General features: G+C 47.3%; 1 long non-coding RNA gene across 2 annotated transcripts in view; it reads left to right on the plus strand.

The window, feature by feature from the left end:
* The window catches only part of LOC117057157, a 137383-nt gene extending 122377 nt beyond the window's left edge, over positions 1 to 15006 (plus strand). The window contains exon 3 of one of the 2 annotated variants that reach the window (XR_004427799.1): positions 14839 to 15005. This is a non-coding gene — a long non-coding RNA (uncharacterized LOC117057157). Of the gene's footprint in view, positions 1 to 14838 lie in introns of both variants that reach the window. The other variant, XR_004427800.1, reaches the window with a different exon arrangement.
* The last annotated feature ends 1981 nt before the right edge of the window (positions 15007 to 16987 follow it).

Genomic DNA, 16987 nt, shown 5'->3' on the forward strand with positions numbered 1-16987 from the left:
AACAGTCTTGGCCCAGAATACCTGAAGGAGTGTCTCCACCCCCATCGTTTAGCCTGTATGATGAGGTCCAGCTCTGAGGGCCTTCTGGCGGTTCCCTCCCTGTGAGAAGCGAAGTTACAGGGAACCAGGCAGAGGGCCTTCTCGGTTGTGGCACCTGCCCTGTGGAACGCCCTCCCATCAGATGTCAAAGAAATAAACCTCACGTTTAGAAGCCATTTGAAGGTAGCCCTGTTTAGGGAAGTTTTTAATGACTGGTGTCTTAATGTATTTTTAATCTTTTGTTGGAAGCCACCCAGAGTGACTGGGGAAACCCAGACAGATGGGTGGGGTATAAATAAGAAATTATTATTATTATTATTATTATTATTATTATTATTATTAATCTTTTGTTGGAAGCCACCCAAAGTGACTGGGGAAACCCAGACAGATGGGTGGGGTATAAATAAGAAATTATTATTATTATTATTATTATTATTATTATTATTCGGGTGTCCATGAGTGTCTAGTGTTATGAAAGGAGAAAAACATTTCTCTGCCCACTTTCTCCAAGCCACACATAATTTTGTTCTAACTCCATGAACGGGTATCCCTTTCGCTTTCCATATGAACCAAACTGATTGTTTCCACGAAATATCTTACTCTCTAGATCTCCTGCTTCAGAATGGTTTTGTTTACTGAGTTTGATTTGCTGCTTTCACGGTTGTCTTCTTGGATTGTAATTACATTTTTTAATCTATTTTTATTTGTACGTCACTCAGAGAGCTGTTGTGGTTGGGCAGCTGATAGATGGATGAATGATTGAGTGAATAAAACACCTTATGTGGTATAGGAGTCATCAATTTGAGCACCGCTTTCTCTTGTATGAATCAATCTCCCTGAATGTTGAAATCAGCACCGGAGAACCTTCCCAGCACCGCACTGTGGGGTTTTTTGGCCAGTGAGGCCTTCTCTGTGATGGTGCCTAGCATGTAGAACTCTCCTCCCAGAGAAATCTGTCAATAGCTGTTCTGCTTTGTAGAAGGGCAGCTGAGAACATAGAAAGAGTCAGGTCTTTGGTCCATCTAGCTCAAGCTATGGTTTTCCCAGTAGTGATGTATAGAAGTGAGAGCTGGATTCTGATGCTTTTGAATTCTGGTGCTGGAGGAGACTCTTGAGAGTCCCATGGACTGCAAGAAGATCAAACCTATCCATTCTGAAGGAAATCAGTCCTGAGTGCTCACTGGGAGGACAGATCCTGAAGCTGAGGCTCCAGTACTTTGGCCACCTCATGAGAAGAGAAGACTCCCTAGAAAAGACCCTGATGTTGGGAAAGATGGAGGGCACAAGGAAAAGGGGACGACAGAGGATGAGATGGTTGGACAGTGTTCTCGAAGCTACCAACATGAGTCTGACCAAACTACAGGAGGCAGTGGAAGACAGGAGTGCCTGGCGTGCTCTGGTCCATGGGGTTACGAAGAGTCAGACACAACTAAATGACTAAACAAAGCTCAGCAATGTCTACACTGACTGGCAGTGGCACTTTGGGTTTGAGGCAGAGGTCTCTTCCCTAAAGATGCCGGAAATTGAACCCAGGACCTCTGCTCTGGTCTTCTAACTTCTGGCTGTTGATGTTTTAAATGGGTATTGTTCTCTGTGGATGGATCTACACACATGGGGGGAAATAGTATAAATAAGTCAGAAATTAAATTGTTATAACAAAAAAAAACCACTATGGAAAATCGCTTACAAATGTTTTTTGCTCTCTGTTGCCATCTGGTGTTGCATGTTTATAACACATTCAAAACTAATGTAGCTGAGTCCTGTGTTTTCTTACCCTGATTTTTTCACTGTAGTGGTATGAGTTTTAGGGAGGGGGAGACGAGTCTGGATAATATCCTGGGCCCCTTCCAGGCCTACTTAGAATCTAGCAGGAGAGGCTGCAGTAAAAGCCATAACAGTTCCTTTGTTAAGGGAATGGCTTTGGCTGGCCAGTGAAGTGCTGCCATTTACCATGTCCAAAGAGGTTGCTCTGTTGCCATAGAGGCAAATGCGTGAGCCTTTTCCCACCTCACCCATCAACCTAGGATGGAGAACAATAGGCCAAGGGGGTCTGCGCATGAGAGAATGGGGTATGTGAGTTTTGGTTGATATTGGGGGCTGGGGAGACACAGAGAAACATTTGCTTTGTGCTGGACCCTAAGCTTTGACTTGGAGCTTGCCTGGAAATGTTTTGGGGGCACAAGATCTGCTGTTGTGAGCCCCTCCACCCTATGCTCAGGTTGTGCATGTGTGTAAATAAAAGACGCTGAAGTCTCCATTTCCGAACCTTGGAAGAGCACAAGCAGCTCTGGAGTCTCTCACCACTCGGTGTGTGTGTGTAATAGTGTATTTATTCTTTGCTTTAATGTTTTATAGTTTTTTGATCCATTGTCTTAATTAGGGAAGCTGGTGGAGGGTAAAAATGGAAGGATGCTACTACTTGTTTTGTCCTGGCTCAGGGTTTCCCTGGAAGCAGGGCCGTCTCATCCATAGGGGCTGGTGGCGCGCCGCGCCAGGGCGCTGGGCCCTCCAGGAGCACCCCCGCAAGCCCGCCGGCATACCGGGCGCCCCCTCCCCAACCTGCCCCTGCCCCCACGGGCAGGCGGGCGGGCGCTCGCACACCGGTGGGCTGCAAGCCAGCCGCCCTCGCCTCCCGGAACCCCAGCTGGAGTGCTGGAAGGGTGTGCAAAGCCCCGCGCCGCTCCAGCGCCATGCCCCTCATCCCCCGCTCGTCCACCTCCCCTCCCGAGGGGCGGAAAGCGTGGGAGGGAGGCGGGCGGAGAGGCGGCATGCCGGGGGCGCCGAGGGATCACCGCACCACAGCAGCCAATCCCTCTAAGACGGCCCTGCCTGGAAGCATGTTGTTGTTCAGTCGTTCAGTCGTGTCCGACTCTTCGTGACCCCATGGACCAGAGCACGCCAGGCACGCCTATCCTTCACTGCCTCTCGAAGTTTGGCCAAACTCATGTTAGTAGCTTCGAGAACACTGTCCAACCATCTCATCCTCTGTCGTCCCCTTCTCCTTGTGCCCTCCATCTTTCCCAACATCAGGGTCTTTTCTAGGGAGTCTTCTCTTCTCATGAGGTGGCCAAAGTACTGGAGCCTCAACTTCAGGATCTGTCCTTCTAGTGAGCACTCAGGGCTGATTTCTTTCAGAATGGATAGGTTTGATCTTCTTGCAGTCCATGGGACTCTCAAGAGTCTCCTCCAGCACCATAATTCAAAAGCATCAATTCTTCGGCGATCAGCCTTCTTGATGGTCCAGCTCTCACTTCCGTACATTACTACTGGGAAGACCATAGCTTTAACTATACGGACCTTTGTCGGCAAGGTGATGTCTTTGCTTTTTAAGATGCTGTCTAGGTTTGTCATTGCTTTTCTCCCAAGAAGCAGGCGTCTTCTGATTTCGTGACCAGACCAAAGCACAGTGCTGAGCTACGTGGATCTTTGATCTGATCCCACAGGGCTTGTCTGTGGTTCTGACCATGGATGCTTTGCCCTGGTGATACAGATAATCAACCCCCCCCCCCCAAAAAAAATGTGGCCAATGTACATTTGCTCTGTCCTTGTTTTCTTTTGAAGAGCATCCTCATTAAAGTATTGGACTCGGCAAACCTGAGCTCGTCTTCCCCACTTCCCTCTTGCCCTTTTGCTGTTGACCCCCCGTCCCATCCATACCCCCCCCCCAAAGTGTTCCTCTCCTCCACCGGAGATTCGGGCAGAGCTGTTTGCTTAATGCACACAGCAGCTCTTTGAGAAGGAAAAGAGAATGGACAGTGGAACGGCACAGATGTGTCACTGTGCAGCGATTTCCGTTTCGCCTTTGAGTCCGGTACCAGCAAACCTCGACTCTGAATGTGAGATCAGAAGGGAAGGAAGAAGGGCCCTGTTTGTTCCTTCTCGCATTGTGTCAAAATGCTGGAATGTGATGGAGATTAGCATTGGGAAGGAGCCAGTTCGAAGAAGGCTGGGCTTGGCTTCATCCTTTTTCCCTCCCTCCCTCTTCTGCTCCATAGCTAACAGTCAGGCTTTTTCCTCTTTTGCCCACAAACCTTCCAGCATGAGGGTAGGGATGGGCACATCAACCAAAGCCCGCCCCGTTTTATTTTGGCTGGCACTCAATCAAAAAACTGTGTCCCATTTTAAAAAAAAACAGATGCATGGAAAGTTTGCATTTAAACTGTCTGCATTATTGTATGCCGTTCCCCCCAAAACTTGCATTTTTCAAAACATTAAAATGCACATTTTAGGCACATTGCAAAATCTGGACAAGCATATCATTTGATTGGGAGTCATTTTCTATTTTAAAACAAACAAACGACTTTCATTGGGTTTTATGAAAGATGCTTTGAGTTGCCATGGGGAGGAAGCGACAAATAAATGTAAGAAATAATAAATAGGGGAAGAGGAAGAGGACTTCAGGTAGTGATCTTTATTATAGAAAAAGGGATGCTGCCAGGACCTCCCTGGTTTTGCTTGTGCAATGGATGAAGGTCTGGGGGAGAGGAAGCAGCATTTGTTGAGAGTTTATTTTCTAAGTAAACTCCCATTTAATTGACTGCTTCTGTATGTCAGAAAGTCCATCAGCCACTTATCTCTCATCCACGTGGAATATTCTCTCGCTTTGGCTTTGACGGACAGGGAAGAGCAGGAACAGCTGTAGATTTGGCTCCTTTTTAGCCTGACATGATGAAGGCCCAATTAAGAATGAACGAACTGTGCCCCCCCTCGTTTTTGCTAAGGCGCTTCCCGTTGCACAGTCAAATGGGCAGGGCTGGTGCTGATAGGGGCATGAACACCACACCCTAGCCCCGCTCCTCCTCTTGGACACGGGCAGCTAGAAGATGTGGGACTTCCCTTGCGCTTGACCCAGAAGCTGCGCTTCATAGAAATGTAGAGTTGGAAGGGGCCCCATCTAGTGCCAACCCCCTGCAATGCAGGAATCTCAACGTTTCTGAGCACAATTCAAAGTGTTGGTGCTGACCTTTAAAGCCCTAAACGGTGTCAGTCCTGTATACTTGAAGGAGCGTCTCCACCCCCATCGTTCAGCCCGGACACTGAGATCCAGTGCCGAGGGTCTTCTGGCTGTTCCCTCGCTATGAGAAGCAAAGCTACAGGGAACCAGGCAGAGGGCCTTCTTGGTAGTGGCACCCGCACTGTGGAACGCCCTCCCATCAGAGGTCAAAGAGATAAATAACTATCTGACATTCAGAAAATACCTGAAGGCAGCCCTGTTTAGGGAAGTTTTTAACCTGTGATATTTTAATGTATTTTAATATCTGTTGGAGGTTGCCCAGATTGGCTGGGGGGACCCAGCCAGAAGGGCGGGGTACAAATAAATTGTTGTTGTTGTTGGTTGTTGTTGTTAACCATCCCTGGCAGATGCTAACTCAACGCACCCCTCTTTCGCAAAACATCAGCTGCCCTTCTAGGGTCAGATAAGGCTGGAAGTGGCATGCTATGTTTGCACAGTGTAGTAGGAGGACAGCACGAGAGTTACAAAATGCAGGCACACAAAAACCGAGCCTAATGCTTTCTATCTAAAAGGTTAGATGCAATTAATATTAGGACAGTTGGGACAAAATCAAAATCTATATCTAATATCTAATATTCAGTCAAATGAAACAGTTTTTAAATCATCCCCACAGCAAACTAGGCTCAAGCTGGCTTAGAACATAATTTGCTAAATTACAAAATACAGCAAAATTTAGATCATCAATACATTAATGCCAAGACTGTATACTCCCATATAACCTGTCTGGGCTCTGAGATCTTCAAAGGAGGCTCTACTCTCATTCCTGCCAGACTGGCTCCCTTCTTTGCTGTCCCTCTGCCGTCAGGTGAAGACTGTTTTGGGAACGGACTGGCTTTCTTCTTCTTTTGTAAAGGAAATGGCTTTTAAATAGTGCTGTGCTCTTTTCATTATCTGAATTTTACTAGATGCGTTCTAAGTCTATTAGAGTTTAATTGCTTTAAAAACAATTGTCTGCTATCCTTTTTTTTTTTTAGCTTTTTTGTATTTTATCTGCATCGTTTAAATTGGTGTAAGCTGCCTTGAGTCCCGGTCTGGGGATAGGGTGGGATGTCAATAAATACAACAACAACAACAACAACAACAACAACAACAACAACAACAACAACAACAACAATTTGTGAGAACAGAGACTGAAGTATGTGCAAGCAGCCTGTAAAGCACAAGCCTGGCGTTTGAAAACATGCACACAATCCAGAAATCTCAACATTTAATTCCTCTCCCCCTTCCCCACTACCCAAAAAGGCTTAATCTGAAGCTGTCCAGCTGTGGTTTATAAGTACCAATCTATTGCTTTGCAAGTTTGTAATTCCAATGCCCTTAAAGCGTAATGATAGCTAATCTATCTGCAGGGGGCCGGAGAGCCGCTCAGCTTTGCTGAGACATTAAGGAAGATACTGTAAGCTGGCGACAGAAGAAACAGAAGGCTTTATTATAGAAATGTGCTCCCGGGAGTCCACCGCGTTCCTCTGTTCTCTGGGTGGTGCAGGGCTTGGCTATTATTCTAACTGTCGTTCACCAAGACGCTTATTTGCAGTGCTTATTTCCAGAGCATTGAATAAATGCCTCTCCTTTTCAAGAGGGAGAACGGGCGACAAGGGGTTTTTAATTTTTAGCAATTCTCAGCCCACACGGCCGTGCCTCTGTCGGTTAAAAGCAAAAAGCACCAGTCTTTCTGGACCAAGCAGATTGATGTTACAGGAAACATGGGGTGGGGAGGAGAAGAAAGGGAGAAATTCCACAGCCAGGGAGGTAGGGAACGTCTGACTTGGAAGCCCTTTGACTTCTCCCATGATAGATTAACAACCTATATCACGGTCCAACTGGAAAAGATTTGCAGCTCAGTGTAGGGTTACCAGGTCAGGAGCACCCAAGACCTTGAGGTTTCAGGGCGCAAACCTGAGACCTAGGGGCAGCCCTTGATGATGTCATAGAGTGGCCCCGAGTGATGACACAGGGCAGGCCCTGGAGATGGGGGTTAATTAGGAGAGGGGAGCAGAGGAGTGCAGCCCCCAGCACAAGAGATATCTATGCTATGATTTGTAGCCAGCAACTGCTGAACTGAAGCTTGCAAGCTGCATACACAGTCTTCTTAATACAGTGGTACCTCGGGTTACAGACGCTTCAGGTTACATACTCCTCTAACCCAGAAATAACTCTTCAGGTTAAGAACTTTGCTTCAGGATAAGAACAGAAATTATGCTCTGGCTATGCAGCGGCAGCAGGAGGCCCCATTAGCTAAAGTGGTGCTTCAGGTTAAGAACAGTTTCAGGTTCAGAACGGACCTCTGGAACAAATTAAGTACGTAACCAGAGGTACCACTGTATATTAAAGGCACTCTCTCCCACCTGGAGGTTCAAGCCCCCCACCTGCCAGCTGGAGGGGAACAGGCAAACCTGGAGACTTCAGGTCACACTTGGAGGTCTGGCAACCCTATCTCAATACTATTTTTATTTATTTACTGTATTATTATTATTATTATTATTATTATTTATTTCATCTATGTTCCATCTCCAACCCAATGGCCAGGGAGGCATACAGACTTCTCTCCATCTCCATTTTACCCTAACAACAACCCTGTGAAGTAGGTCAGGCTGAGAGATGGGAATTCAAACCCTGGCCTCCCAGGTCCTGGTGTTTATTCCTGCTTTATAGGTAGGGTTGCCACCTTTGTTCTGGCAAAATACAGGGCAGGGCAGGACAGGGCAAAGGCAGTTGGGGAGTGATCCCCCCCCCATATTTGTTGTTCAAGTGACTTCGAAGCAACCCATTACAATCTATTGCAGCCTAACAGGATGACCCCTCTGTGATTTGTCACACAAGTGCATACACACATACACACCAATTTGTAAATCTGCCCATGCTTGGCTTCCCAGAACTTAAATGCATGAACTTTCACACACCCTTTCCAACACTTGCATTTGGAGATGGTCCCTAACTTGTCAGAGAGAAGTGTCCATGCACACGAAAGCTCATACCAAGAACAAACTTAGTTGGTCTCTAAGGTTCTACTGGAAAGAATTTTTTATTTTGTTTTGACCAAGAACAACCTTAGTTGGTCTCTAAGGTGCTACTGGAAGGATTTTTATTTTTATTTTTGTTTTGTCAGAGAGAGACAGAGACAGAGAGAAAGCAGGATGACCTGAAATACAGGACATAGCATTTTACACTGATATACGTGACAATCCTGTTATTATACAGGACAGGTGGAAACCCTATTTACAAGCTGGGAAATGGGACCTGAATTACCTAAGGCGGACATCCGAATTTATTGCTAAGCAGAGTGTAGTGACGGTAGCAATGTGGAGACTTTTCCTGCCAGAGGATACTTGGGATCATCTACCTTGCTGCCTTTGAAAAATCAGTCTATCTGTTACTGAGAGGTCATGCCTGCAGTTCCATAGCCTTGGATCACAGTCTTATGCAGAGATTGATAACTTGTTGCCCTCCAGATCCTTCTCATCATCCCTGATCGCTGGCCATGCAGGGACTGATGTGAACTGAAGTCCAGTGACCTCTAGGGGTCCACAGGTTCCTCATCCTTGGTCTAGTTCCCACTGAGATGAACCACCTGTGGTGGGGCTGTAGCATGGTCAGGTTGCCGGCCGCAGCTTATGGTAGTTTGAATGGTGTAAGAATAAAATGGGGAGAGGGAGAACTCTGAACACAACCTTGAGTTCCTTGGGGGCAAGACATGATGGAAATGTTGTTGGCGCCCGTCTGTCTCAAGAGACAATGGAGAAGTCTATTGACTTCTCTCCCAGAAGAACATGGGGCCCAAGGAGAGCAGAGCAATACATCTGCCACCAGCTGGGGTGCAGTAGATGCTGGAAGGAGGTGTCCTAGCTGTCTTCCAACCGCCTTAGGGACTCCAGTCTGGATATGTGTAGGGTTGACTCATTTCTCTCTTTTTTTGAAATAAATTTTTATTTGATTTTCCAAAATATAAACATACAACAAAAACATTTCCAAAACCAATTATTGAGATTACTCTGAATCTCCTGACTCGCCCCCCCCCACATCCCTTCCATGGGTCCTATTGATTCTATTTCAACTGCATATCAGTACTTCTCCAATTTTTCATCTTCCTAGATTATCTGTACATTACAAGTGTGTTTAAAATCCTGCTAATGTTTGGACCTGTTTGCAATGATTTTGTATATATTATAAGCATTTCCCATTCTTCTTTAAATTTCTTGTCTTCTTAGTTCCTGAGCTTCCCAGTTAGTCTTGCCATTTCGGCATATTCCGTCAACTTGATTTGCCATTCTTCTCTGGTCAGGGTTACCTCTTCCTTCCATCTCTGGGCTAGTAGTATCTGAGCGGCCATTGTAGCAATGTAGGGTTGACTCTTTGCCTTTTCTTCTCCTGAAGATATTCCACAAAGCAGCAGAGATTTAGGACCAGAGTTGTTCTTCTCCTGGATGGGCTCCCTTCCCAGGTTGATGAGCCCCATTGCTGACAGCTTCTAAGAACCACAAGTGATAGCTGAGTGCAGGGTTGTGACCAAATATGGACAAACTGCCCCAGAAGAGTCCTCCACCAGAGTTACTACCCCTCCCCCAACACCATACACAGAGCATATTGGAAGGTGGTGGATTCTTAATCATTTGAGGTTTTTAAGCAGAGGTTGGATGACCAATGTCATGGATGCATTGCAGAGGGTTGGCCTAAGTGACTCTCAGGGTCCCTTCGATCTCTCTAGTTCTACGAGACCAGGCCTGAGTCAATCTAGACTTCCACAGAATGCTGAAGAGGGAACATGACAGTGTTAGGAACTGGAGATATAAGTCCTGACAGTCCGCTATCAGTATGTGTTTTTAAATGGTGTTTCATATAAGCTGTCAGGGTGGAAGAGATAAAAATTGCAGATGCTTTTCTAGTAGTAACAACAGCAGCAGCAGCAGCAACCCAAAAAAGGAAAGAAGAAAGTCAGGTCGGAATGTGTCAGGGAACTGGTTCAATCCAAAACGGCGCTTTGGTTTTCAAATTATTCATTCAGCGCTGATTGCCCGGCTCGGCGCTATTGTTCAGACGGCAGTGTGATACCTTTTAGCAAAGTGTGGTTAAGTTCAGGGAAAGTGAATGTAAAAATTACTTTGTGCTCATCAGATGTGCTCCCTTTGTGCTTCGGGGATTATACGTCTCTTTAGTTTAGTGACAGAAAGAAGTTTGGCAGCTTTTAACATCTGTTATTACCGCACGGGCTCCTGCGGTGATGGATGAATGTGCCGCGATCTATCCCGGCTGCCTCCTCTGCAGCGGAATTGCGTTCCAGCAGCAAAATCTTTATCGGCCGCATCTCTCGACTGCCGTTCGAGACTTATGAGGCTGAGGCTATTGTCAGGCAGGGCTGAGTGTGAATGCCAAAAGTCTCTGTCGTGCACCAGATGAATTTCAGCCGAGAGCTGGCAAGCCATCGATAAAGATCACCCCATTAAAGCACCCCTTCCCCAAAACGCTTCTGCTTCTATCCACACTGTTTTTGAACTACCCTTTCAGATTAATCTTTTTTTAAAAAAAATGTTTAGGGGTACTCTCATTTTGACTCAAGAAAATCTCAATTTTATAGTTCAAATGGGAGGAAATAAATACAGTAAATGGACAAAAGTGCAAAGATTCAGAAAATGTTTAGGGGTATACGTACCCTTGCATCCCATCAGGGGAAAAGCACTGAATCTGGCTAACACGCAAAACCTCCACCTGGTGCTTGTATTATTGTGGGAGAAAGAATTGTAGAGACAGAGGGGAGCCAAAGGGTCATCTAGTCCAACCCGCTGCAATGCAGGCATCACAGAATGAGGAGGGGGAGACTTTAAGAAATTCACAGTCCCCAACCCCTGACCACACACTCGCGCAGATTTAGGGAAATCACGCTCTCTGTTTATCGTTCTAAAAACAGGCTTGATGCCAATGGAGTGGCCCAAGAAATGACAAAAGAATCATTGAATTGTATGAATCATAGACACTTAGAATCATAGAATTGTAGAGTGGGAAGGGGTCACAAGGCTCATCTAGTCCAACCCCCTGCAAGGCAGGAATCTTTTGTCCTGGTGTGGGGCTCGAACCCATGACCCATATGCTGATATATGCAGCTAGGTGCACACTTGAGAAGGGATTGCTATAATTGAAAGAGTGTTCTGTTTTGCAACACAGAGGGTTTTCTTTGGTGTACCATTGAAAGAGAACAGGTGTCCAGCTCACCTGGTCACAGTCTTCCCCAATCTGGTGAGCTGGGTGGTATTTCTGTCTGCTGAACAGCCCTTCAAACATAGGACTGCCCTCTGTCAAATAGGACACAGTGCCACATTTAGGGTCAGAAAAGTAAAGCGTGGCAAAACCCCTCCGCTCCCTGACAATGAAAGGTTTCTGACCCACCTCCAACATTTCAGAGTTTAAAACAGGGGGGGGGATGCTCCTCATCCCTCCCCTGTCATCACTCCAAGGACCACTGCTTGGAGGTTCTCCTCCACCTTATGGATGCTGCTATTTCAGGGGAGAGGAACCTAGTCAGGATCTTGTCTCACCGGCCTCATTTGATAGGTGTGCGGGCTGCTTGCTTTGCAGAGCCAATGTGGTGTAGTGGTTAAGAGCGGTGGACTCATAATCTGGTGAACTGGGTTCGCGTCTCCACTCCTCCACATGCAGCTGCTGGGTGACCTTGGGCTAGTCACACTTCTTTGAAGTCTCTCAGCCCCACTCACCTCACAGAGTGTTTGTTGTGGGGGAGGAAGGGAAAGGAGAATGTTAGCCGCTCTGAGACTCCTTCGGGTAGTGGTAAAGCGGGGTATCAAATCCAAACTCTTCTTCTTCTTCTTCTTCTTCTTCTTCTTCTTCTTCTTCTTCTTCCTCCTCCTCCTCCTCCTCCCCCCACCTAAAATATCCATTAGAATTATCCGCTTTCCCTCCTCTCCTTGCCCGTCAGGACCCCTCCATTTTTCCTCTCCCCGCACATTAGCCCCATTAAGCTCTAATCTGTTGGTTACGTGCAATTAATTGCCAATTTAAGGGATTTTATATGTCTAACAGAGGTGCCAGTGAAGCTTTCCAAATTTGGGCTCGTTTTTACAGGCTCTGGGGGCTTGCAAAGCTGGCCTTGAGAATTCTGCCCCAGCTCAAGTTAAAATCTGAGCCGTAGAAGAACTCTGGACTTCCCACTCCTCCAGCCCTCCCCTGGACCCAAAACACCAGGGGCATACTTTGGTAATCTTTCAAAAGATGGCAACCTGTGAGAAGCCAAAAATTGGCACCCCCAAATGAAGCTTCTCAGTTTTGAAGCTTCCCAGTTTTGCAGCCCCTCTCAGCTTGATGCCTTAGCAAGGCAAATGCCTGCCTTCATCACCCTATATCTGGTGCTACAAACACCCTCCCTCCAAGACCCCCAACCCCCCAGGTGTAAAGGGGACAAAAATATTTAGGAGTTGGCTTCAGCGCCATTTCCCCCCAGTGCTTCCAATGGGTGGTCCAGCCCAATCAGGGATCACATAACCATGCAGGATAGCCAATCAGCAGTCTCTGGAGGCAAAGGAGAGGAATGGACAGTGAGGACAAGCAAGGGAAAGGCAAAATAAAAAGCAAACAAAGGTCTAGAACAGGCATAGGCAAACTCTGGCCCTCCAGATGTTTGGGACTACAATTCCCATCATCCCTGACCACTTGTCCTGTTAGCTAGGGGTGATGGGAATTGTAGTCCCAAACATCTGGAGGGCTTGAGTTTGCTTATGCCTGGTCTAGAAAAAGCCATCAGATAAGGGAGGCGTTTATTGGAACTGCTTGAGATGTTTACCAGAAAGCCAACGCCTCAACAACACCTGTGAGTACTTTCAGCTCAATCCTAATTACCATCTCACAATTGAGCCAGCAGTCAGGTGTCTGAATTATCTCACTGTCACCTGGCTGCACCTTTGCTTTCCCTAAGGAATTGTTGCCGTGTGTTCCTCTCTTTCTAGCACAGATGTCAGACCTCATCCTGAGCATCTCTCGCTTTCCCATGAAACCTTGGGGAACCCATCTATCTGATTGATTATGCTGTAGCCATTCTCTCTCCACATACCTTGCGAACTGCCCGAGAGATGTTCTCAAGCCGGCATTCTCTTTGTTAATATTTGCTCGCGGACTCATTAACGTCTCTCCAGCCCCCGACCTGCCTCCTTTGATGTGCTGACCCCCATCCTTTTGGTCTCTCCATCTTCTCTGGCATTCACCTTGGGGGCTGCATATTACTCTCTTTGTGGAACCATCCAGCACTGGATTATAATGGCCTTTTCTAATCTTGTTGTCCTTAATAGGATTTTTGCCCAATACATCTGAAATGTGTAGATATGGATTTTGAAGATAATAAAATTGCCTAATGTGCAGGAGGGTTAAGGCCACGCTAAGATTGAGGTATCTGAGTGCAAAATTCATGCAGAGTACGCCAGATGTGAAGGGCATCTGCATACCAAAATGGCTGTATCTTCCTTTTGAAATGCATTTGAGGAGGGGGCTGGGTCCCCCCCTCCCAGTTTGTCACTGCAGAACAAAGGAAATGCTAATGATATCTACATGTAGACTCCAGGGCTGGACACTTCTGCATATGATCACACATTTTTCGTAAGAGTCCTCACAAAATTTCATTAGTGTTTCAGTGTGCATTCTAACGTGTGCAAAGTACACATGTATACCTAATTATTGTTGGTTTATGTCTGTCTAGAGAAGTGTTTCCCAAACTTGTTTCTCCAGCTGTTTTTGGACTACAATTCCCATTACCCTTGACCACTGGTCCTGCTAGCTAGGGGTGATGGGAGCTGTAGTCCAAAAACAGCTGGCGAACCAAGTTTGGGGAACACTGGTCTAGAAAGACAATGGGGTGTGTCTACTAGGGTGAAGTCAAACCACTGTGTTAGCAGCACCAAAGTAACCTTCCTGGGGCGCAAGCCTGGGCAGTGTGTCTGGAGGTCCTAGGCTGCCCAGATGACAAGACCCCTCACTGATGTGGTCCAAAGGAAAGCAGAGCAAGACATTTGGCACCAGCTGGGCTGCAGGAGTTGCAGGAAGGACGCCTACAAGGCACCATCGAACCGCCTTAGGGACTCTGCTCCAGATTTGTGTTGGGTTTACTCCAGGGGTCAGCAACCTTTTTCAGCCGTGGGCCGGTCCACCGTCCCTCAGACCATGTGGTAGGCCAGACTATATTTTTGCGGGGAGGGGGGAAATGAACGAATTCCTACGCCCCACAAATAACCCAGAGATGCATTTTTTAAAAAAGGACACATTCTACTCATGTAAAAACATGCTGATTTCCGGACCGGATTGAGAAGGCGATTGGGCCGCATCTGGCCCCCGGGCCTTAGTTTGGGGACCCTTAGCCTTTTCTTCTCCCAAAGAAGGCAAGGCAGCTGAGGTTTGGGATCAGAATTTTTCTTCTCTTAGATGGGCTACATTCCCAAGTTTATGAGCCCCATCTGCCTCTCGCTTCCCTCAACACAGCATGTGCAGAGACAGCCTTCTTTACCATTGGACCCACTATTAGTCTCATCTGCTTAATCCACTAGATCCTGTCTTCACATGTAGGGGGAAGTCTCTAACTCACCAATGGTTTGAGATCCATCAGCTACCCCCCACCTGGTTCAGCTGACCCTGCAAAGGCTTTGATGTTGCTGGCAATGGAGTACACTCTTGACCATTGTCATTCGAATCGACTGTCTGTTTGAAATGTCAGGTCTGCTATTTCCACAGGTCTTTCCCCCCCTCCCTCGCTTGACCAGATGTTAACCTTCTCTTTTTGGTCTCTGTTCCTTTTTCTGCAGTTCAAAGGCCACCTTTGGTGACCCGGTCCTTCCAAGACCTTCAAAAACCCTGAGTCCATTGTGCCTGGCAGCGACACACAGATGATGAGAAGGCAAAATCCATGACTTCCGCTGGGGGACATCCATTTGGCGGCTGCTTTCGGATGTCGGCGGTCGGCATTGAGTCTCCGGCACCGAGGTAAGAGGTGACCTTTTCAGTCAAGTCTGTGGGGAGAGGCATGAGACACAAAGCACAGTCAGAGGCTGGGGGACTGGGGAGGGAGAGAGAAGCTTTTTTCTGATAAAACACACGTTAAAAGGAACCTGCACACAGCGCTGGGAGGTCTGTTTGTTTTGCCTTCCCAGGCGGGGAATACAAATGGCCTTTGACAAATGGTTCAGAATGGAAACGGCAGTTTGCGTGTCAACATACGTCTGGAGATATAGACAGCAGTCGAGGCATGATCTGGTTATTTTTCTTGTTGGTACTGGATAAATCTGTGTTGCGACTGCTCCTCTGGTGAGCTAAATGGCAAAAAAATGCGTACAACATGTTCCTTAAACGAACCCAAGGGCAAGATGGCAGTTCTGTCACACACGGCAAGTCACTCCTAGCTTTTGCCAGCGTCAGGTGGTCAACCTGTTTGGGTGAAATAGCCCGGAAATAAAACCCGAACCCACCACCTCTAGGGTATGGTTACCAGATTTTTTTCAATGATTCCGGGGGACCCCCCCTTTTTTTTTTGAAGCTGAGTAGCAACAGGGAGTCAGTCGTGGGGATGGTGAGGCAAACGATCCTGGGCCCAAGCGCACATGCATATTGTATAAAGGTGCAAATCCCTTCTTTCGCACCCTGTGAAACACAAATGTGCAGTTTTTCTAAAAAACTGGGCAACGGCCACCCACCCGCAACTCCTGAGCTTCCCCCAATCAGTCAGAACAAAGGGGGAAGGGGGCAGGAGATCTGTACCGCCGGACGTCCCCTGTTCCCCTTTAGCAGCGGCAGTCAGCAGCCCGGAGCCAGCCTGGTAGGGCAGTTGGCACTTCCTGGCTTCAGGAGCTACTCACTGCTCACTGGCAGAAGCAGCCGATTCCCCGCCCAGTTGCCACAGCAACACCCAATCACGCCTTACCGCAGACACCAATAACATGCTGCCGACCATCTCCGGCTTGCGGCATCAACCAATCCCACATCACCCCTAGGCACTACCCATTGTACAAGACGACCCACGATTTTAAACATTATTTTTCAGTAAAAACAACAACACCCCAGTCTTATACAGTGGTACCTCGGGTTACGAACTCAATTCGTTCCGGAGGTCCGTCCTTAACCCGAAACCGGTCTTAACCTGAGGCGCAATTTCCGTTCTCATCCTGGGGCAAAGTTTGCAACCCGAGGTACTACTTCCGGGTTAGTGGAGTTTGTAACCCGAAGTGTTTGTAACCCGGAGCGTTCGTAACCCGAGGTACCACTGTACACGGAAAAGTACTGGATAGGAAATGTGGTAGTTCATGGGTGCCTTTGCTGTGAAATCTTCAGTCCCAGCTTGAATTGCCAGGCTAATTCACGACTCTTCCATCGGAAACAGCTTGCTCCTCTGTTCTGGGCCATGCAATATTGCCCATGATCATTCTGCGCCCTCAGACTGGCGTTCACCCTGAGCGCGGTTCCCTGCTAAAGCGACGCGTTGTGTCTTAAGGCCTAGGGACGGCTCCTTTGCTCGTGACCATTGTGCGGGGTTTCATCCTTCCGCTGTCGGAAAGGAAAAGAAGAATTTGGTGTGGGGGGGGGGGAGAGAGAGAGAAAGGGAGAGAACTTTTGAATGGATGTACAGAGTCAAGTGCGTCTCTTTCTGGCAGTCTGCAATTTTTTCGTACCGTTGTTATTCAAAATATGCTTTTCATAAGGACAAAGAGGGCCATTTTAGTGGAAACAAAATCCTGTAGGCAGTGGCACCACTGGATAAAGCGATTATTTCCATTACTCCTCAGGAATGCAAGGAAGTAGTTTTCGCTTTGCTTGAGCATTTTGGGTTTTAGAAGGATAACGGCTGAATTGCAATGAAGCTTTGTTCGGGGCTCTGTCTTTTTGGGGGGGGGGGGGAAATACTAGGTTCAAAGACCACAACCATGTTCCCGAAGCAATTGTTCGTCATCTCCATTTGCCTCT

This window comes from Lacerta agilis, chromosome 13, assembly GCF_009819535.1.
Source record: "Lacerta agilis isolate rLacAgi1 chromosome 13, rLacAgi1.pri, whole genome shotgun sequence".
Taxonomy (NCBI): domain Eukaryota; kingdom Metazoa; phylum Chordata; class Lepidosauria; order Squamata; family Lacertidae; genus Lacerta; species Lacerta agilis.